At 38.4% G+C, this 24,320-nt stretch overlaps 1 long non-coding RNA gene across 1 annotated transcript in view; it reads right to left on the bottom strand.

Moving 5' to 3' along the window:
* Positions 1 to 18,084, bottom strand: part of LOC124958228 (uncharacterized) — a 35,367-nt gene extending 17,283 nt beyond the window's left edge. The window contains exon 1 of the long non-coding RNA XR_007103849.1: positions 17,889 to 18,084. This is a non-coding gene — a long non-coding RNA (uncharacterized LOC124958228). The remainder of the gene's footprint in view (positions 1 to 17,888) is intronic.
* Positions 18,085 to 24,320: the final 6,236 nt, after the last annotated feature.

A 24,320-nucleotide genomic window follows, 5' to 3' on the forward strand; every position in this document is an offset into this window, starting at 1 on the left:
ACACATAGTGGAAGCATGGTCACTTCTAAGGGTCAGAGGGTGGACTTGCAGAAATCAGTTGGTCACAGTGGTTCTCAGCTCGAATCCATTAGACTCACTCAGATAAAATGGTACAAAATCAGAGGTAGTGGTTCTCCAGGAGGATTAACTCTTTGGGGTGCAGAGAAGCTGCAGGCAGAGGAATTGCTCAGGGTCACCTAGGTACAGCTTCAGCTTTCTCCCCCAGACACAGCCGTGTTCTGACAATGAGCATGGTTTGGGAGATAGGAGGGCCCTGTCCATCTTAAATATTTCTTATCAAGAGCCTATATTATTTGTATAAATTCTTCCTGAATGGTATATACAGAAATTTTATATCTGCATTCTCTTTCTTACATTTCCAACATCTTCCTTTCAAGAGGTTATTTTTTCTTAACATATAAACATATTCAAACCTCTATTCCTATAAAGAAAAACAAGCAAATACAGAAAACCCAAGAGCAAAACTCCCAACCCAAAGCAGCAGCCCTAAACCAAAACCCCAACACCCTCATTCAACTGCACATCTCTCTTTAGTTATTGTCCCCGATCTTTTTTCTCATTTGAACATTTTTTTTTGCCATGAAAATCTTTTGCTGGAGTGCTGTTTTATCAAAATTTTAGTACTTTAAAAAGCTCATAAACTTTTAACATTGTTTTATAGAGATAATATTTATATTTAATTGCATATTTATCAATCTTTTTCTTCCAAGTCTTTGATTTCAGATCATCTTTTTGGAATCATTTTTCTTTTTTCTTATTTATTATTGTGGTAAAATACACATAACACAAAATTTACCATTTAGCCATTTTTAAGTATACCATTCAGTAGTGTTAAGTACATTTGCAGTCTTAGCAACTAACCTCTAGAATTCTTTTCCTTTTGCAAAACTAGAACTCTCTATTCATTAAACAAGAAGTCCCATTTCTGCATTTGCTCAGCCCCTAGCCACCACCATTCTACTATGTTTCTATCAATTTAACTTCTGTAGATATCTTATGTAAGTGGAAAAATACAGTGTTTGTTTTGTGACTGCTTTATTTCACTTAACAAATGCCCTCAAATTTCATTCATGTTTGGCAAATAACAGAATTCCCTTCTTTTTTGATGCTGAGTAATATTCCATTGTATGTACATACCATTTAGTTTATGCATTCATCCATCAAAGGAACCTCAGGCTATTTCCATAATTTGGTTTCTCTGAATAATGTTGCTATGAATACAGGTGTACAAATATGTCTTCAAGACCCTGCTTTCAATTTTTGGGGGTATATACCAAGAAGTAGCATTGCTGGATGATATGATAGTTCTGTTTAATTTTTTTGAGGAACTCCCATACTGTTTTCCATAGTGGCTGTACCATTTTAAATTCCCACCAAAAGTGCACATGAGTTCCAGTTTTCTATGTCTTCACCAATACTTGTTATTGTTCATTTTTTATAGTAGCTATTCTAATGGTTATGAAGTGGTATCTCATTGTGGTTTTGATTTGCATTTCTGTAATGATGACTGATATAGAGCATCATTTCATGTGCTTATTTTCCATTTAAATTTCATCTTTGGATAAAAATCTATTCAATTCCTTTGCCCACTTTAAAATTGGCCTTTTTTTTTTTGTGGTGAGTTGTAGGAATTCTTTATATATTTTGTGTACTAACTTTGTTTTAGTCAGTTTTTTCGCTGCTGTGATTAAAAGACCTGATCAGAACAACTGTAGAGGAGGAAAAGTTTATTTGAGGGCTCACAATTTCAGAGGTCTCAGTCCATTGACAGTTGCTCCATTCCTTGGGACTAAAGTGAGGCAGAACATCATGGTGGAAGAATATGGCAGAGGGAAATGGCTCACATCAGCCATGATCAGGCAGCAGAGAGAGACAGAGACTCCACTCACCAGATACAAAATATATACCCCAAAGTCATGCCTCTGATGTCTACCTCCTCCAGTGACATCCTACCCACCTTCGGTACCACTCAGTTAATTCCCACTAGGGGATTAATTCACTGATTGGGTTAAGGCTCACATAACCCAATCATTTCTCTTCTAAACCTTCTTGCATTGTCTCACACATGAGCATTTGGGGGACATCTCACATCCAAACCATAACAAAAATTTTAATCAGAAATATGATTTGTGATTTTTTAATTATATAGATTTCTTTTGTATCCTTTGATGAACAAATTTTAAAACTTTGATGTAATTTATCTAATTTTACTTTTGTTGCTTTTGGTGTCATATCCAAGAAATTGTTACCAAATCCAATGCTTTTCTAAAAGAGTCTTTATTTGCCTTCTTTGTTGATACTTTTGCTGGGTATAGAAATGTAAATCAACAGGTTTTTCTTTTTTTCTCTTTTTATTATTTGAAAGACACACACCTTCTGGCTTGCATAGTTTTAATGAGAAATCTATGCATTTTTCTAAATTTTTTTCTTTATTTGTAATGCTCTCTCCCAACCCCCAGTTGCTTTTAAGATGTTTTTGTTTATCTCTGACTCTCATGTTTGATTTTGATGATGCTGTTCCTTGGTGGAGGTTCTTTGTGTGTTTATACTTGGAAGTTTTAAAGCTTCTTGGATCTGTGGATTTATCATTTTTCATCCACCATGAAAATATCTAGGCTTTTATTTCTTCAGATAGGTTTTTTTTCTTTCTCCCTTCTCTCTTTCTCAGATTTAAATTATACAATTTATAATGAACAGAAATTTATTTTGACTCATGGTTCTGGAAGCTGATAAGATAAAGAGCATGGTGCTAATGTCTGATGAGGGGCTTGTGCTACTTCATTTCATGATGTAAAAGTGGAAATGCTTTGTAACGATCTACTCTTGTGATAACAAACTCACTACTGTACAAGAGTTATCTAACTTCCGTGAGAAAGATGTTAATTTCTCTGTGTGACCTCTTAAAGTCTTCAACTTTTAACACCATTACAATGGGGACAAATTTCAATGTGAGTTTTGAAGGGCACAAACCACAGCCAAACTATAGGAACATCCAAAAGGAGATGACAGGTAGGCATTAGGATAGATGAGTCGGGAGTTTGGGGGATTGGTCAGAGTTTGAGAAATAAATTTTTTAAGGCTTAAAGATGAAAGTCACACTGTAGAGACTATCTGAAGCCATGAGACCTCATAGAGAGCAAATGTGGATGGAAAAGAGAAGGTTATAGCCTGGTTTCTCTTCTGCTTAAGAGTGGGGAAGATGAAGAGGAACCAGCAAAGAATTAAAAAGTCAGTGAGGTGAGAGGGAACAAGAGAGTCCTTGCATTCACACCCATATTTAGCTGACCCCAAAGACCACTCCACTGGTTTACATTTTTTATTCACAGTTCTGAAGATTGAACCCAGAGTTTCCCACATGCAAATCACATGCTGTAGTGTTGATTTGTTTTCATGTCTGTCTCCCTCTGTTAGACCATGGATTCCCTGTCTGTCCCTAGGTCTAATAGACTCTGGCTACCCCAACCCCCTACTCTCTCTCTCTCTTTCTGCAGGCACTCTCTCTCCAGTGTTCACTCTGATAAATTCTGATATACTTAATTCTATTTTCTAGTTGTTTAAGGGTGAGAGGTAAGTATAGACCCAGTTATGACATCCTGTCTGGAAGTAGAAGTACTTATTTAAACTTTTAGATAATTATTTTTTGTCTTTTTGTGGTAAATATGCACATTTTCTCTTTTTAGTCAAATTCTCATATTTTTAAAAAAATAAACTGTTATTTAGAGTGATTTTGAATTCACAGATATGAAGATGGAGGTTTCCCATATGCTCCCTGTTCCTGTCTGTCCACATTGATAGTCTCTGTTATCAACATCCCCCATCAAGGTTTGTTACAATTGATGAGCTTGTGTTGACACACCATTATCACCTACAGCCCAAAGTTTACATTAGGGTTTACTTTTGGTGTGTACATTCTATGGGTTTGGGCAAATGTATAATGATATATATCTTCATTGTAGCACATTATGAAGTATTTTCTTTGCTTTAAAAATCCTCTCTCTGCCTATCCTTTCTCCCTCCTCCCTAACCCTGGCAACCACAGAACTTTTCCTTATCTCCACAGTTTCGCTCTTTCCAGAAGGGCACATAGTTGGAAACTCACAGTATATAGCATTTTCAGTTTGGTTTCTTTCACTTAGCAATATGCATTTAAATTTCCTCCATGTATTTTCATGGCTTAATGGCTCATTTCTTTTTAGCACTGAATAATATTCCATTGTCTGGATGCACTGCAGTTTATTCACTTTTCTATAACAAAGGGCACCCTGGTTGCCTTTAGAGACAATTATGAATAAGACTGCTCTGAACATCTGTGTACGGGTTTTTTGTGGGAAAAAATTTAAAATCCTTGGAGCATACACTAAGGATTGCAATTGATGGATTGTGTGCAAAGAGTATATTTAGTTTTGTGAGGAACTGTCAAATTGTCTTCCAAAGTGAATGACATTTTATATTCCTTCCAGTAATGGATGAGAGTTCCTGTTGCTCCACATCCTCACCAGTATTTGATGTTGTCAGTGTTCTAGATTTTCACTATTGAAATAGGCATATAGTGGTATCTCATTGTTGATTTCAAATCTTAAAAAAAAAAATTCTTTGAGTAAACAAATTTTAAAAATCCAGAATTAGAGACTGGAATTGTGGCTCAGTGGCAAAGTGCTTGCCTAGTATGTGTGAGGCACTGGGTTTGATCCTTAGCACCTCATACAAAAATAAGCAAATAAAATAAAGGCATGCTGTCTATCTATAACTACAAAAAAATTTTAAAGAGTCCAGAATTACAAATCTTTCTCTATTTAATATTAGAATTTAATATCATTAAATTACACCAAATCTATTTTCCCTAATGATAATTATATTAAATATATAAATTTCCTACATATCAAGCATTATCCTAAATGTCTTACCTATATTGACTTAATCTGCACAACCATTCTATGAGTTAAGCAAAATGAGTGACACTGTTGTATGAAAGAGGTAAGTGGCAGCAGAGTGGTTTAGTATGCTCAATGTCACACAACTATTAAGTGGGGCAGGAATATGAATCTGGGGAGTATGGGTGCAGAATTTGAACTAATAATCACTGCATTCTGCTGCCTTTCTTAATGACTGAAATGCATAAGATTGACAAGTAGGAATTCTTTGTCCATGATTCCCAGTCCTTTCTTCCTTATTTCTTACTTATAGACAAGTATGATGAAAGTTTATATCCTTCAGTTCATTTTTAATAGCTTTGCTTTCATTTACAGTTAAATAAATGATACATAATATTTTTGTATTTTAAAACTTACATAAAAGTTGTTATATCCTACTTATAATTCTATGGTTGACTTTTCAGCCAAATTTTATTTTTGAATATAATTCAAGTTGAGATGTGTATAATAATATTTTTGTTTATTTAGTTCTCTGTTACACATTGCTGATTCTATCTAAACACCCCCCCCAATGTTGCAAAACTCACTCCAGGTGAGTCCCTTCTCCCCTCTGTTGGGGTTCTCCCTTCCCTATTGCCCTCTGCACTACTTTCCCCCCAGTTAGTCCTTCTCTTTGCCCACTTCCTGTGCAGGAGCCTCTGTTTACTAGATCTTGGGAATTCCTGTCTTGATTTGCTTCTTTTTGACAGATTTCAAGTTACTTCCTAAGAAAGGGTTCATGGAAAATAAAGAATTTGAAACCTTGCTTTCTGCAATCATCTTCATCCTATTTTTTTTTAAATTCCATGCTTGACTGGTGATTTGTCCAAGGAGAGGTTCTAGACTGACATAATTTTCCCTCTAACTTGTGAAGACATTTTAGCTGCCAGTGGAGTGAATTCTTCATAGGTTATATGTGACCCATTTTTCCCCTCTCTGTAGGCTTTTGACAATTTTTCTTTACCATTGGTATTCTAAAATTTCAAAAGAGATGTGCATTAGTATGGCATTAAAAAAATCTTTGCTAGATACAGGTTGCCACTTTTTCTTCTGGAAACTCCTATCCTGCATTTTGAGGGATTTAAAAACATTATTTAAAATAATTTTCTTTCTGTTTTCCTGTTCTTTCCCCCTGGATATTTCATTGTTGTACCTCCTGGACTGATCTTATCTGTTCTCTCTGTTTTTTAAATTTCTTTGTCCTTGTGTTCTGTTTTCTGTGACATTTCTTCCACTTGATTTTTCAACTGTTCTATTGATTTTCTTTTTCTTAGTTGCCATATATGCACTAAAAATTTCTAGACCTTTTTATTATTCTTGGAATGTTCCTTTTTATAGCAACCTATTTTTGTCTGTTCTTGTGTCATGAATATAATCTTCACTTATTTCTCTGAGACTATTACAATTTTTTAAAAAAATTCTCCTCTTCATTGTCTCCATTTTCCCTCTGATTAATTAGGTCTCCATTTTCATCTTGGAAGATTTCTTCAAAGACCTTAACATCCCTGGTTACCCCTTCTTGTTAAGGAGGCGGCACCTAGAGATCTCCATGATGGGTGGCTCTTGTTGAGTGGTGCTTTGGTGGGTGATCCAACAAGGACCTTGTTGCTATATTTTTGAAATGCACAAATGTCAGTGTCTGGTTCTTTTGTAAATTCCATTTCCCCAGAGAATAATTACTCATTTCCTGTCTGGAATCTATTCACCTAGGATTATAACTTGGGGCTCTGCAAGGAAAGCAGGCTGGTAGTCTCACCTTTATCAAATCCTGATTTAATTAGCCATCTGTCCTCCACTCCTTTGTTGGCCAGGTCTCTCTGCATATGGAGAGTCTGATATGGTTTCACCAAAGATTGAACCATTCATCTCATATTGGATTGGAAAAGCATTGTTGCTTGGCTCCTCAAGATGTGGGAGAGTAGTAGGGATCTATTTTTTTCACTTCATTCAGTCCATCTGAATGTAGTTGCTAGTAGAGAACATGGAGACTTCCCAGTGAGCTGCATCCTGGTGTGATACTGATATCTTTCTCTGCATGTAGTTGGCATTCAGCTTTCTAGGTCTGTTAATGCCTTCTCTTCTCATCATCCATCATCTGGTGCCATCTTTCATCTTCTATTCTCTTTATCCTTGTGGGTTCGTAGCATTTTTATTTCTCTGTTCTCATTTTGGTGGAGTATTGGGAGAGTGAAAAACTGCAGTTTCTCCTCCATTTCCATAGAGAATTTTAATCTTGAGTTTTGAAACAAACACACACACATACATCACATGTCCCCCTAAATTTAGAGTTTATAGGAGAATAGGTCTCAACCTATTAAACCCACTGTCCTATATGCATAATACCTATAAAAGGTTTATAGGTGTCCTATAAAATTTTATAGGTTTTTATATGTGTCCTATGAGTAGAACAATGGGACATAATGGGTTTAATATACTGGTCCCACTCTCCTTTTTAAAAAATATATTTTAGTTGTTGATTGACCTTTTATTTATTTAATTAATTTATTTATATGCAGTGCTGAGAATCAAACCCAGTACCTCAAGCATGCTAGGCAAGCACTCTACCACTGAGCCAGACCTGGTCCAAGATCTTGATCATAAGAGCTTCCTGGGCTTTGGCAGGAAGTCACGAACTTGTTGCAATTTATTGTAATCTTCCATCCTTATCTCTTGATTGAAAGTATTTTTGCTATAGTTTCCTAATTCCTAAACCCTTCAGTTCTTGTCTTTTTAACTTCTCTGTGGTATTTGACACTTCAGATTGTAACCTCTGGAAACTTTTCATTTGGCATCTGTGTGCTATATTTTCCTAGTGTCCTTTGGTCTTCCCTTCCTCTCTCTCCCTGGGATGAAGGCGTTCCCCAGGGTTTGGACCACAGCCCTCTGCATTTCTCACTGTATATACTTTCCCTGGTTGATCTTGTCCTCAGCCAGGGTATCAGTTATTAACCCTATGGCAGGAATGAAATCTCCATCTTCAACCTAGAACTCTTCCCCGAATTTCAACTCTAAAAGCAACTCTGCTGGATACCTTTACAGGACAGGCCTACTGTCATTCCCAGTTGAAGATGCCTGAGGATAAACATCTCATCTTCCTGTCTAACTTCTTTGCTGTTCTTGGATTTACTGTTTCAGTAGATGACACTAGCATTTATCTGTTCACCCAAGCTAGAAATCTGGGAATCATTGTCGAATCCTTTCCTCACCTTCTTATTCTAGCTACGTTTTTCAGTTGTCAAGAGGCAGAGACATAGTCCATTTATCTTTTGTTCCTGGAGCTTATTTGGCCAGAAATAAAGGTGAGCATCTAATGGCAATGAGTCAGGCCTTAAAAGAAGCACAACTGAATCCAAGGCAGCTCTAGAAATCTCAGGACCTGTAGTCTGTGGGACTTCCTGCTATCAATGTGATGCCAAAATCTTTGCTCTGCTCATCTCTGACACATAACGTTTTTATTCTTTTCTTCCACCCTGTATCTCTTTTCTATGCTTAGATTACCATCATGACTCTGGCTTGCTGTGACCTCACATAGTTGCAGCCCTACTTCCCTTCATGGAGCCTCAACTTGACCTCATTTGGGCCTCTGCTCCTCCTCTTTGCAGCCTGTTTTCTGGATCCTATGTTGTGGACTCGTGGCAGCCAGGTCACACTGCAGAGTGCCTTTTGGCCTATTGAAAGGCTTCCCTTACACCAGGTGCCCACCCACTGCAAGCACCTGTTACAAGCAGCAGGTTAATATGACATGAAATAAGATCTCTTCAGTTTGCCCCTGAATGGCATGTGCTGGACCTTTACCCTTTACAGGAGAAGCCAGAATGGCAAACACTGTGATTGCCATAGTTAGTATATTTCTTATTCAATATCTCATCAAGTTCTATCAGACTTATCTTCTAAACAGTTTTCCAAACTTGCATCCGTCTCTCCATTCTTAATCTCAGTGATCTGGTTTGAATCCTCATCTTTCATCTGCCTTGTGGCAATACCTTGGTGCTCTTCCCCCATCTATCTAGTCTTATTCTTTTAAAGTGATCTTCTGCATAAGCAACAGGGTCAGGTAACCACACAGCTTAGGTAATTTCTTTACTTTACGCCCTTCTGTCCCTTCCTCCCATGTTATTCCTAGGAATAATTCCAGTTTCTTTAACCTGCTTTCCCTCATTGTGATCTTAGAGCAACTTACTTCTGTTTTATCTGTTTTCTTTCCCCATTTTTTCCTCTTCTTTCTCATTCCCCAGTTCATCACATTTATGGAATAAAATTTGGTGCTTATTCTTAACTAAAATATCATATGAATTCAATTTTCATTTGTCCCTCAAAGGGAATCCAGAAAAACTAACCACATTTTGTTGTTTTTTAAAAGTTTTTCATATGATTAATTTTTCCTCCCCGAGGGTCAGTACTTCATCAGCTGTGTCTTGGAAGATTGCAAAAACCCCCTAATCATCAGCTGGAACTTGGTCTCATATAGATCCAATCCATCTCCTACATTTATCTTTCTAAAACACTGTGTGATCATGCCCCTTTCCTGTTCAAAAACCCCAGGCTCCTTTCAGGGTTATTTTCTGATGTTTCTTCCCATCCCCATAAGATATCTCTGGGGTACCTCCCCCTGTGGTCTCCCTGTGAGAGCTTCCTTTCCACACCCTCCTCCCTGCCATGGGCTCCAGGTCTAGGGTGTTATTACCTCTCTGCTTATTTTCCTGGAGAACACCACACTAATTTAGTCTTCGATGCCAGCCTCTGTCTGTCCATTCAAAGCAATCTAGTTATTTGAAAAGTGAAAAATTCAGTTAGCATGCTGTCTTTCTTACCACCACCAAGCTATTTATTTAGCTGTCAGAATGTTGAGCTCAATCTCCCAGCCACTATGGTGTGTGACTTCTGCAGCAGGGTTGTGTTATATTTATTTTTACCTGGTCTCTTTCTCCTGTGCCCCCTCTACTCCAGGGAACCTAGCCCTGTGCTTTGCTTATAGTTGGTCAACAAATGTGTGTGGACATGGCTGCAACAGATTGTTTTCTCTAAACTCTTTGGTTATCAGTTAGTTCCTGGGGAATTAACAAAAAAGGAAAAATTTAAATAATTGATATAAATTTTATTTTTTAAAAAATCTGTTTATTTTACATCTTTAGCTAAATAAGTGACCCGAGGGCATCAGCATAGAGCTTAAAGGGCACAACTGGGATTGGTGCCACCTGGTGGTTGGTGGGGGTGGTGCATGAGGTGGTTTGTGTGGTAGGTGACTTCAGTCCAGTGGCTTTCTAGTTAAGATCAGGCCAATCCCTCCCTGGTAGGTCATATTAGATTTTTAAAAATTGAGGTACAATAAATCATACATATTTATGCTGTACAATTGAATAATTTTTGACATATATACATATCTGTGAACCATCATCACAATCAAGATAATGAACATATCCATGATCCCCCTTCCCCAAGTTTCAAGGTGTTCCTTTATAATCCTCCCATCTGCCCCCTCTTGCCTCTCCAACTTTTTCCCTAGGCAAAAAATGTTCTCCTTTTTGTCATTATAGGTTAGTTGGTGTTCTCTTGAATTTCACATTAATGAGATACTATAGTATCGAGTCTTTTGGTGGAGAGGTCTGACTTTTTTCCTGAGTATAATTATTTTGAGATTCATCCATATTACTGTATGCATCAATGGTCCCCTATTTTTTATTGCTGAGTAGTAGTGAATTGTATGGCTGTACCTAAATTTGTTAGGTTATTCGCCTGTTGATGAACCTTTGGGTTCTTTGCAGTTTTGGACCATTCAAGTACTGCTACTATGAATATTTGGTATGCCTATTTTGCTTTCATTTTCATTTTGCTTGTGTAACTATGTAGGAGTGAAATAGCCAGGTCACACTGTAGGTGTACATTGGACCTTTTACATCCCATCAGAAACGTGTGCTAGAATTGCATTTGCTCCAAATCCCCACAACACTTGGTATTGTCTTTTTTATTTTAACCACTCTAATAGGTAAATAGTGGGCCTTTTAGATTTGGAACTTAAGAAAAAAACGTGGTTTCCATCCTTGTCCTATTAAATCATAATAACTTCTGAGGGTGCCTGGAATACTATGTTTTTAGGAGAGTTAGCTGATGACCAGCCAGGTTTGGGTGGGCCATGTGATGGCAGGATCTTTGAAGGAACTCAGGCCTCTGACAGAAGTGAAGCAGGAAGGCAGAGAAGGTGGAGAATGGAGTCAGAAACTACCTTTCCTTCAGGGTGAAATGTGTCTAATTAGCTCAGCTTGGATTGGATCAGTCATCTGCCAGAACCAAACCCGTGAGCTTAAGAAAAGCCCCCAATTGGAATAAACTTGATTTGCTTTCTCTAGATCTGCTCACCTGTCATTGGAGGGAGTGATATGGTTCTGGGGGGTACAGTGCAGCTGAGTGGGTTCAGCATCAGAACTGGAAGGATCAAGGCATCACTGCAAACCCATGGTGGAGGAGAGCATAGACACAGCCTTAGTGACAGGTGTACAAAGAAAAGAGACTGTGGGAAAGATATGGCCAAACTCCCACAAAAGATAGAACCTCTGTGGCTAGAAATGGTACAGAAAAACAAAGCAGTCACACGGCCACTGTTGCAGGCACACTGGGCTCCAGGACTTGAGCAGGGTCAGGCAGCTTGACCCTGGCTGCTCATGTCTTGTGTGGTTGAGGGGTTTAAAATACTTCCACCCAAGAAAGGGGACTAGAATTTGACTTGCTGCTTGAGATAAGGAGCCAGGTAGGGTTTTCCTGTCTGGGAAAGGGGCTGCCTCATTGGAATTAGAGCTGACACATATCACATATTGAACATTCAGCATGTATTAGGTACTATTCTAAACTTCTTGTCTGGGATTAGCATATTTAATAATCACAACCCTACAAGGTAGATTCAGTTATTATCTTCATTTTAGAGAGAAGACAAAGATCATTATGTTTCTTGACTCAAACCACTCAGTGAGACACAGAGCTAGGGTTACCCCTGGAGAGTGTGGCTCCCTGGTCTGTGTGCTTGAGAACACCCAGCTCCTCAGAGTGAGCAATAGTCCTAGAGAGGTTGAAGGAAGCACATTCTGGAAGGCTGACTCTGGACAAAGCCTCACACTGGGACAGTGACCAGACCTGTGATCCTAGTATTACTGCAGGCCAGGGCTTATCGCTGGATGGCAGATTCTGTCCCAGGAACCTGAGAGGCTGATTGCAGAGCAACCAAAACATGTCAAGAGTAGAAAGGAGCACTTCAGAAGGTGAGACTAAGAGAAGGGGGAGGAGGGAGAGAGAGAGAGAGAAAACTCCCACTGAAAGTGAGCTTACAAACAAAAATTCTAAAACACACAAAGACTAATATGGGGAAACAGACGACAACAAAAACATGTGGTCAATGAGATCCTTTTAAATGAGAACATTAGAAAAGTATGAACACAGTTTTAAAATAAGTCTATTTAAAGAAATAAAGAACAATATGTGAACCATTGAAAAGTATAAGAACATTTGAAACAAGAAGACAGAAATGAAATTAAAACAGTTATAAAAAGGATCTAAGAGAAATGCTATGAATAAAAAATGTTTTAATTAATATAAAACAGCAGTAAGATAAATTCTAACCTGAATAAGTTGAAGAGAGAATTAGTGAACTGAAAGATTATATTGAGGGATTCATCTTGAAAGTAGATTTCTTTCCCTTTCTCAATAGTTAGTACAATATTTTTCTTTCTTTTGTTTTGATCACATAAATACCTCTTACCATGATTACAAAAGATACACGCACACATATATACAATAGAAAATGGAAAAAAAGGGGTCTGGGGTTGTGGCTCAGTGGTAGAACCCTTGCCTAGCACATGTGAGGCACTGGGTTCAATCCTCAGCACCACATAAAAATAAATAAGTTATAAAAAATTAAAAGAAAATGGAGAAAAGTATGTAAGAAGTCATTATAATTCTAGAACCTGGAAATGTCTAGTGGGCCAAGATCTTATTGTTTTATTCTAGGCTTTGTGTTATGCCATATATACATATGACTAAGATAACATCAAATACATACATATATATTATTATGGCATATAATTTTTGCATATAATTTATCTATATATGGAACTTATTTCATAATTAATATGAAATAATGTGAGATCATATACATATGATTCAGTATCATTCTTTAACCATTTTATATCATGAGTGTTTTCTTATGAAATTAAAATTCTTAGAAAAATTCCATGTCAGCTACTTAATAGCAGCACCATAATATTTTTTTTTACCATAACTCTGTTATCAAGTTTTAAGTTAATTCATATTTTTCATTAATATAAATGACACTTTATATATACATCTGTGTAGGTCTGATTATTTACTTTTAATTTTCTGTCTTTGAGATATTTAATTTAGGAAGGTGTTTTTAATTTTCCAGGTTTTTTCACCTGAACGGTTTTGTTATGAATTAGTAGTTAGATTATGTTGTCACAGGAGGTGGCTTACACAACGTATGCATTTAGGAATTTATTGAAGTTTCCTTTGTAGCTCAGTATCAACTTCGGTAAACGTTTCATGGGCATATGAAAAGAAGGTGTATTTGGTGATTGTAGGGCATGTTGTTTGATGTATTTCTATTAATCCAATCCCATTAACTTTATTATTCAAATCCTCTGTAATTTTGCTCCCCTCCCACCCAGAATCTAGCAAGAAAGAGTGGGTGTTTTAGTACCCCACAATGATTATGTATATCAATCTTCCTCTGTGGTTCAATAATTTTTGGTTTTTATTTGCTAAATTATTTGACATATAAAAATTTATGAGTATTATATTTTCATGGTGGATTGTAACTTTCATAAATATAATGTGACATTTTATGTTTTGTTGAATGCTTTTTGCTTGGAATAAAACCTTTTCAGAATTTAACTTTGCTACTCCTGTGCTATATTGTTTTGCACTTGCCAGAAAAATCTTTATTTGTTCTTTTATTTCACACCGCTTTTTTGCTATTTTGTTTTATGTCTATTTCTTGTAGGCAACATAGAGTAGGATTTGAATTTATAGTACAATTGGAGAATATTTTTATTATAATAGTGCAGTTAAACTCCTTATATTTATTTCAGGATTGATTTATTTGTTTTCTTTTAATTTGTGACTATTTTATGCTTTCCATTTTTATGTTTTTTCTCCTTTGTTTTCTATCTTAAGCTGTATGGAATATATTTTATATTCTTTTATACTCTTCAGCGATTTGGAAAACATGTCCTATTTTAAATGATGTTATGGATTACCTTTAAGTATTAGGAACACTTAAATAATGTACTTTAAAAAGTTTTTATTGTGATATAAGGCATGCAAAGAAAATGTACTGTGTATCTGAAAATTGCTAAGAGAGTAGGTTGTGTTTTCACCACATAAAAAGAATAAGTATTTGAGATAATATATATGTTAATTAGCTTTATTTGGCCATTCCAAAATATATACATATATATCAAAACATCATTTTGCACACCATAAGTATACACAATTTTTATTTGTCAATTAAAAAATAAACAATTTGTATAGGCACAGTGGTGCATGCCTGTAATTCCAGAGACTTGAGAGACTGGGGCAGAAGGATTGCCAATTCAAGGCCATCCTGGACAACTTAGCAAGACCCTGTATCAAAATAAAATCAAAAGGGCTGGAGATGTAGCTCAGTGCTAGAGCACCCTTGGGTTCAATCTCCAGTACTGAAAAACAAATAAAAATTTCAAAAATGCATAAAATACATATGTTCAGGTTATTGAATAATTATTAAGTAAAATGCCCATATAAATATCACCTTTTACTTTCAACCTTTCTGTATCTTTATGGTTTTGATGTATTTCTTGCAAGAAAAATATTGTGAGGTTTTAATTTTTAATCCATCATGACTTTTTTTAAACTTCAGTCCATTTAGATTTAATGTAATTAATATGTTTGCATTTAAATCTACCACCTTATTTGGTGATTTCCAATTGTTTGACCAATTCATTCCTTCCTTCCTTCCTCCCTTCCTTCCTTCCTTCCTTCCTTCCTTCCTTCCTTCCTTCCTTCCTTCCTCCCTTCTTTTCTCCCTTCCTCCCTTTCTCCCCACCTCCCTTTCTGATTGAACCAGGAGTACTCTACCACTGAGCTACATTCCTGTCCTTTTTTCTTGCTTCCATCTCCTGAGTAGCTGGGTTTACCCACATGCAAACCTGTGGCACCTGCTTTAAAGTTTCTAGATGCTTTTTTGCATTTGTTTGGATTTATGAAGTATTTTAAATAATCATTTCATTTTTTTCAACCAGTTTAGAAATGGCTACTCATTTGATGGTTACTTGAAAATTATTATATTTGTATGTAACTTAGGGAAGTCTGAAGTACATTGAGATCTTTAATCTCCTTCTGATAATATAAGGACCTTAGACTGTTTTGATTTTCTTTCTTCCCCTCCAGGCTTATACAGTCATGTGTTGCTTAATGCAAGGATGCATTCTGAGAAAGGCATGGTTAGGCAATTTTATTACTGTGCAAACATCATGGAGTGAACCCATGAAAACAGAGGTGACAATCAGGTCACTAGATGATGATATACTCTCATGGAATGTGTTGTATATATGTTCCTCCATTGACTCAAATGTTATGTGACCCATGACTATATCATTATTGTTATATATTTTAATTGTTTTTATGTCCCTGGAGGCATTTAAGATTATTGTTTTAAAAGTCATTATTTAAATTTACCCAAATATTTATTATGTTCCTTGTTCTTCATTTCTTTTACCTTAGTCTTTCTCTATGAGATTCCCTTTTTTTTTTTTTTTTCATATGAAGTACATCTTTTGGAATTCCCATTGGTTAAAGTCGGCTGATGGAAGTTCTCAGATATTGTTTGTCCGAACATGCCTTCAGTTTACCCTCATTTTTGAACAAAAATGGAATTCTCGATTGGCACTTATTTCCCTTCAGTATATTGAGGACACCATTTTGACTTCTGGGTGTCATCATTGCTGGTGAGAAGTTGGCAATCAATGTAACTATTGCTCTGTTGAAGTAATCTATGTTTAAAGATTAGAATTTTTCATCTGTTGTTCTAGAACTTGTATATGCTGAAACTGGGTGTGCATATTTCTATTTTTTTAATTGTAAACAAATGGGATACTTGTTGTTTCTCTGTTTGTACATGGAGTAAAGGCATACCATTTGTGTAATCATAAATTTACATAGGGTAATGTTGTTTGATTCATTCTGTTATTTTTTCCCTTCCCCCTCCCCTCCCACCCCTCTTTTCCCTCTATACAGTTCTTCCTTCCTCCATTCTTGCCCCCCTCCCTAACCCTAACTCTAACCCTAACACTAACTCCTCCCACCCCCCATTATGTGTCATCATCCACTTATCAGTGAGACCATTTGTCCTTTGGTTTTTTGAGATTGGCTTATCTCACTCCAATTTCATCCATTTGCCTGCAAATGCCATAATTTTATCATTCTTTATGGCTGAGTAATATTCCATTGTGCATCTTTCTATTAATCTTTCTTGAGATTTGTTTGGCTTCTCAAATGTGTCAAGTATTGATGTCTCATTAATTCTTGAAAATCCTTCACCATTTTCATTTCAAATGTTGCTGCCCCCCTATTTTCTCTTACTTCTTGCTGTGGAACAGTTTTATACTCTGAGTCATTTCTTCTGCCCTGTGTGGCTTACTCATTTTTCACATAGCTGTGCTTGTTGACTGTCACACCCATTCATTATTGTTTATTCCAAGGATTCTAGGACATTGTTTATTTTTAAAATGCTGTAACTTTTGATAGCTTCCTTGCAGAGATTTGTTGCAGATATTTTTTAAACGGTCCTTTAAGAAAATTACAAAATTACAATTGAATTTTAACCCAGCCTGATAATTCTAGTCTGAAGTCTTGGTAGCTCTGTTTTGGTTTGCTGTTGTTTCTTCAGTTCTCTTTCCTTCTACTTCATCTGTTTTATTATGATTGACTACACAAATGCCATTGCTCTCATAAATATTCTTTTTAGAGATTTTTTTGAGGCACATTGTGAAGGTTGTGTTTAATTCTTTGAAGAGGGACTGTGTTTAGTTCTGCTGCACTCCTAGGGGATTTTTTTTTTTTTTTTTTTTTTTTTTTTGCTTAACCAAGTACTGTGAGCTACAATCTGTTCAAGGGCCTCTTGTGTTGATAACTTCTCTAGTAGATTTTGTTTTTACCTTTCTCCAACTTTTCTGATTATCATCAAAGTAACTTTCTTATTAGTATCCTGGGGTGGTTGTAGTGAGAGATGAAATGGGGGTAGTAAATAAAGTTTACTTCTAGTCCATTCTAATCTGGAAAATGTAGTCTTTTGGGGTCCAAGTGTTTGTGTGTGTGTGTGTGTATGATAAAAGCAGCAATTAAAATAATGCTTTTGATTATGGACATATGAGAATTTTGTCATGCATTTTACTTTCTTCCACTATTACTACTGCAATCTCTCCTTTCCTCTTCATTTTCTATCTTTTTTTTAAATATCAGGAGTTTATCTATAATGTTAATTTTAAAGTATTATTTATACCATGTAACTTCTTTATCAATTTTTTGGTTATTTGCATTTGCAATTATATTTATAGTAGTTATTTAGCTCTATATACAGACCACAGTAGTCAACATATAACTTTCTCATTCTTAACTCAGATATTTATCTTTATGTAGTTAAAATTCTTTTTAGGGAAGGAAATTTGGAAGTATATTTCTGAATTTTTGCATATCCATAACATCTTTTTGTCTCCTTTACACACTGAAGAACATTTGGCTGGGTATAGGATTATGTAGAAACTTTCTTGTTTTAAAAAAATTCCTTTTTCTTTTGACAGAGTTGGAATGAAATCTGAGGTTAGCAAAGTTTTATCTATTGTTTGTTGGCAACCATTTTATTGACTAGAAAATAATCTCATTTTTAAAATTCATACTTAAGCCCTAGGCTTTACTTACCAGTGACATCTTACATTCGCAGGAGTATCCCATATTTTCCATGCACTGTGCCCCAACATACTTGCTGTCAGAAGTCTCAGAGTTTCATCAGAGCCCTCCTGTGACAATTATTGGTGAGAATTCCCAGGGACACTTACATGTCCAGCCTCAGTGTCCCTTGGGCCCCGCTAGTTCCTGAGTCCAGAGTCAGGAGCTTTGTTGCTCCCTAGTGTTGGTTTCACCAGAGTCAGTCTCTGCAGTTCTCATTACCCTTCTGCTCCACCAGTTTTGGCTGTGCCTCCTCATGCTGCGGACAGCCTCAAGCTGCCCATGTGTATCACCACTTACCTCTGCTGGATATCAAATTCCATGGCTCCTTGTCCTCTCTGGCCTGTGTAAAGTCACCTTCCTCTGATCTTGCCAGACTCTGTTAGCAGGAGTTTCTAAAGCAGACCTGTTTCACCCCCAATGTTCTTGTCTCTCCCACAGGATTCCTGGGCTCCATGAAAGTTGAGATGTACTGACTGCTTGCTCTAAGTGTTCTCGAGCATTCAGTAACAATTTAGAAGCTCTTAGAATAGTCTGTGATCAGCAGTTTGGAGGCTTATCTACTTGAAAGTAAGAGGTACATACGTTCCAACTTTTATTTCCAGCCAGAAAAGGGAGTGAAAGGTGCGTGAGAGTCCCCTCTCCCCGATCAGGTGAAGTTGGGGCCTGGGGCTGCAGCTTCACATACTCTCCCTGGAATCCAGCTGCTTGTCAGCCCTGAAGTCAGAGCCAAGAGGAGCCAAGGTGTGGGTTTTGCACAAGGTGAGGAATGGGTGGACTAGGGATTAGGGAGTAGCAGAAAACAAGAAAGGTATTAATTGAAATGTTAGTAGCTGAGAACTGTGAGGTAGAAACTAGAAACCCAAGAGAATCTTTGAGATGATAGTGTTCAGGAGAAGAACCTTTATAGAAGGCCTTCAGAGGGCCTGTGTCCTGGAGGGGACCTGGGTGCTGAACTGATCTGGAGCAGAAGGAAAGCAAGAAAAGCTTAAAGAGCCTCTTGAAGTGGGTGGGAAGATTCCTCCTCAGCACCAGGGAGCACAAGGCAAATGTTATGGTGATTTAAACTGAATTTGCACAGTGACAGCATCTACCTGAAGGAGGAGGGGGCTGTAATTGAAATTCCAGAAGCTTGGAGACACTTACTGGAAGATTAACTCTGGGCAGCATTGTGTTTGTAGAAGGATAACTGGTCAGAGGTGGGTCAGGTTGCCAGCCCCTGAGTGGGAACCAGAGGACAGCTCTTTGCTTTTGTCCTCATAGGGAGATACTGGGCTCTGTGTTGATCCACCAGGAAAAGCATATTCCTCCTGGTAATACCACTGAGTAGGGAATGCATCCACCTGAAGGATGGATGTGTCCCACCCCTCTTGGAAGTCATCACTTGTGTCCTGGAGCAAGACTGTCTACAGTTTTTTGGTCATAAAATAACACATGACTGCATGGGTAGATGGATGAATTAGTTTTTATGGAAGTCACAGAGGTTACTATAAGTCTGGTGGACACCTTCATTGAATGAGCAACTCCTTGCCTTATGCTCACAGAGTATTTGGTCTCAATCTGGGTTGCGAGGTTCTTTAGGGGTGCCTTTGTCATTGTGTCTGCCTCCTCTGGAGCAGGGAGGTCAGCTCCTCTCCATGCCTTGTGTGGAAGGACAGTGATGAGTCCCTAGGAAAACAGAACACTGTATTTTGTTTCATTCACAGAATAAGGAAAGCTGAGAGAAGTCAGAGAAGCTGTTATTTGTGTTTTCACTACAATCTTTGCTTAAGGCTTTGGGCTTCTTGGACAGACCTCTATGTCAATAAGTTGGTTCCCTAACACACAGTCTCATATTCCCCCACAGAGTTCCTGATGAGGTGGTAGTTACATGGCATATGGAGGAATTGCTTTTTGTAGCTAGTTCCTCTGGACCTTTCTCCTCCACTTATTCCAGGAGCACAGAGGCAGCTGGAGCAGACCTTTCCTGATCCCTCTTGCCTGTGCACCCGGACCTGCATAAAAGGTACTGGAGAAGCCTGGGAAACTTGCTAGTCCCTGGCAGAGGTCTACAAGACTAGTGATGGGCAGGTGCTTCTTCTTTTCTCTTTTTCTATCCTCAGGGAACTCACATTCCCTGGTGTAAAAGAGGAAATTAAGCAAAACACTATCATAGATTTATTTTGATTGCACAGAAGAATCTCATCTGCATATATTAGAGTAATACAGGCAATAGTCAAGTGTACGAGAGCATGTTTTCTCAAGATAGAAACCTCCTGGTTTTAGACAAAGATTTGACATTGGTAACTCTTGGCCCGTGAGATACTTGAGGGTTGGAGGGAGCAGATGGGACACTCCACCTTTGACCTGAGAGGCCCCCAGACAGGTACTACTGTTTCTTGAAGCCCTCCATAGCTGCCTGCCATAAGGGTTGACATTCCCACAATACTTACTCATTTTGATTTAAGGAACTGAAGCTACTTTTGAAAATGTAAATGTTGTCTGGAAGGGTAACATATTAAGCCATAATTTGCATTAGCTTGAATTAATTTATCAGGTTAGCACTAGTCTCCTATGAGTGCTCGGAAGAAATGAAATTGGTTTTGATTGGGGCTGGGGAGGGGAGCTGAGGGGGCCAGCTGGGAAGGCAGGCCAGGCGGGGTCCTCACAGGGGAGGGCACTAGCTGGCTCCCTGGGCATGAGGTGCATACAGAGCTAGTAGCCAGGGCACCAGAGTCAACCCTGTATGCAGGTTTGTTTTTTTTAAAGGGACCAACCTATCAATCATACGCATGCCACCAATGCTTTACTTTATACGGAGTTGTCATATCTGTTTCATCTCCTCTACTCAAACCAAGACTCAGCTGTCTTTGGGCCAGTCCTTCTGGCTGTTCTCCACACATGCACAGCAGCATCCTCAAACCAAGGCCAAATCATTTTATTAAATCACAGAGTGGCTAGTCTGTTTATTTGACTTATATTAATGTGATGAGTGCAACCCAAGTCTCTATGGGCTCTACCAGATGGGGAAAGAAATGGAGCATTTTTATCCCTGTAGCTCATACTTCTATCTGCTAACACAGGGCCTCTAGCCCACCTCAAAGTCTCAACCACTGTGACTGGACAGAGAAAGACTCCATGGAGTACTCTTGTTTGCTTAGGGGAACAAGGGAACCATTTTGCTTGGGGACTTAAGAATAAACTGACCTTGATAAGTGGCAGTTTGTGCTTCCCCATTCTGCTTGGTGAGGAGAACAGGTTCCTAGGGTTGAGGTGGTTGCCATGGGGCTTTCTAGGAAAAGAGATTTGACCCCAAATGCTTCCTTTCTGAAGTTCAACTGTATCAGAACTATGAGAGCTTAGGTAAGTCCTGGATTGAGATTCCTAGACAAGAAGGTAGGAAAAGTCCTCAAGGCTCTAATTGAGCATCTGTGCACAACCCAAGGACTGAGCACAATGTAACTCCTTTCAACCCCAGCCTCTTTACACATCTGCTAAACAGCACTGTTGCTCAAGTCCTGATCTGCTTGTGAATGGTGTTGAGCGCTTGGAATATTCAGCACACATTCAACTTATTCGATGAATCTCAACACTATCTGACATTCCTACTAATATTCTAATTTATTCTTCAAGTCTTTAAGATTCTTCTTGTCTCTAATTTCTCTCTCCAAAAATTCTCCCTTGTCTAGTCAACTAAAAATACTACCCTTCATTTTTCCAAGAAAATGGAAGCAACTAGTGTAAGGAAAAATGCAGCTCAGCTCGGGACCCGCGGTAGTTCCAGCCCCTCGGATGGAAATGGCGCTCCGTGTGCCAGGTCTCAGTTGCGGCTCAACAATAGCTCCCAGAAATCCACGACGCACACAGGACCTCATGCAAGAGACTTTATTATGTGGACAACTAGCGCGTCAGCTCCAGGGTTGGAAAAGAAGGGAAAAGAGAAAGATGGCGTGGATGCTTCTCCCAGATATTGGAATCTCCCAGGCTGGAAGGAACCAATAGCGGAGGAGAATACTTGCAAGCTGACTGATGAACCAATAGCTAGCTAGCATGTTCAGACTGACAAGCGAGGATGTAATGTGGGAAGCAGGAAATGGCTGTAGTGTAGGCCGGAAATTCCTGTAACATAAGAGGCTGGCGGAGCAACTTTATCAGATTGACAAGTGGTTGGGAGGCGGGGAAAATGGCTGCACCTGAAAGGGCGGGGGATGGGCCTTGTATTACAACTAGAACAGAACCATGTCTTCCCGCACCATGTCCACTAAGTGACTTACTTCAGTAGCCCTGTGGTAGGCTGCCATGTTGGACAGTGAATGAGCAGTCCCTACTTCTACTGAAGGCCAGGGACTCTGCCTGTGGCCTAGATGCTCTTCTCTCCAGTCCACACCAGCATACTGTTTCTTCACTTATCCCTTCCCCCTGGATAATTACTTCTTTCCTACTAGTTTCCATATAGACTGTAATATCTCACCCCCAGCAACAACCCAAAACAAACAAGTAAACAGAAGCCAAACACTTTCTGGTCCCCAAGTCTCCCCCCTAGCTTCTGCTCCAGTTCTCTGCTCCCCTTGATAGCAGAATGCCTCACAAGAGTTGTTGTTGGTGTCTACACTTCCCCAGCTTCCATTCTGCCTTCCCCATTCCAGACAGAGCTCTTGTCTAGGTTCCTCCTGTGAAACCATTCTTGTCCTGATTCCCAAAGATTTTCATTCACCAAATACAATGGGTCCATTCTCTTTCCTGTCTTACTGGGTCTTAGCAGTGTTTGATCACTCCCTTCTTTACTGTAAACATTCTTTTTAAATTTTATTCCCACAAACGTGGTGGAAAGACTAGAATGCCGCACCTTGTTTAAGACTGAAAAAATTACTGATGCTGCTGAAGCCCTTTGCATCTTGCCCTCTTGAGTTACTGTTTTTCTTTTTTTCTAGGACACCACATGCTTCTAGTTTTTCTTCCATTTTACTGGTAGCTCACTTTCATCTCATTTGCCTCTTGACCAGTAAATTTTGAACTGTCTCAAACTCTCCAACCTCATTCAGTCTACAGACCCTCACTGGAGGGTCCATTCCATGGCTTTAAACATTGAGGATATTCTGATGACTCTTGAAACGGTCTCTAAACAGCCGACATCTCTTTATAGTTCTGAATGTTTGTCCCTCCTGGATGTCTGTCTAATGGAATCAAACCCTCAAGTCTATTCCTACACATCCCTCCGCCTGTAATCTGCTCCTTCCACCCATTTCTCCATTGTACTAATGAGTCCCCTGGTTGCTTGGGTCAGTCCTAGCACCTGTCCCCGATGCTGCTCATTTTCTCTTTCATTCTTCTTCTAACTATTGGCAAGTTCTATCAGGAATATTCTTGAAATATACCCCAAATCTGACTTGTCTAGCACTTAAAGGTGTCATCATCTCTCTTACACATTTGTAGTGACCTCCCAAATGGTCTCCTTACCCTCCCTCTTTGTTTCCTATATGTGATTTTCCACATAGTGGTAAGAGGGATTTTTCAAAAATGTAAATCAGGTCATGTCTCTTTCTTGCTCAAATTCCTCTAATGTTTTCCATCATACTTAAAATGAGATCCAAACTCTACTATGGTGTATAGAACTTGATGTGATTTGTCTCCTGCCTGTGTCTTTGACTGCATTTCATAATATGCTCTTGGACTTAGTCTGCTTTAGCTGTCCTGGCCCTTAAACATGCCAGTTTAGTCTCACCTTAGGTGCAAGACAGGAAATGCCCTGAGAGGATTGCAGATTCTTGAGAAAAGAACTGGATGACATGTGAGTTCTTCTGGTCTTCCATTTCAGTAAACTATGAAGAAAATGATGCTGCTGGTCTCACAGTTAGAGACTGTAAGCTCCAAAAACAGGCAGAATGTTGGTGTTTTTATCATTGTTAACCAATCGCAGTACTCAAGAATTTTTTGTGGAACATATGAAGAAAAACCATTAATATTTTAATACTTGTGTATGCAATGTAAAGAATTGCAAGAAGTCCTTACTATTTTGCATGGATGAAAGTGACCTTGAATCAAACATCCACCCCTCTGGGTTCTCTGGAGCAGATTGGTGGGCGGTAGGAGAAAACACTTTGTGAGTGTCTTATGTCTGTCCTCTCTCAGGATTGGGAGCTGGGGCGGAAGAGGGAGCTCTAAATGGGTACTTATAGCAGGGATTCTTAAACTCTTCCTGACAATAGAACTCTTTGAGAATCTGAGTAAAGAATGATCCCCATGACTAGTAATATTAAAATGTACACTGAGGAAATGTGGGATGAGTGGTAAAAAGGGTGTCAATGACCTTGAAATTCATGGTAGAAACAAAGAAATTTGTTTCTAAGCCTGGTTTTTATTGGGTATATATTAACCACTGATTTCCTTTATTTATTTATTTTTTCCTCTTCTTCTCTTTCCCTTCCT

This window comes from Sciurus carolinensis, chromosome 11 (assembly GCF_902686445.1).
Source record: "Sciurus carolinensis chromosome 11, mSciCar1.2, whole genome shotgun sequence".
Lineage (NCBI taxonomy): Eukaryota > Metazoa > Chordata > Mammalia > Rodentia > Sciuridae > Sciurus > Sciurus carolinensis.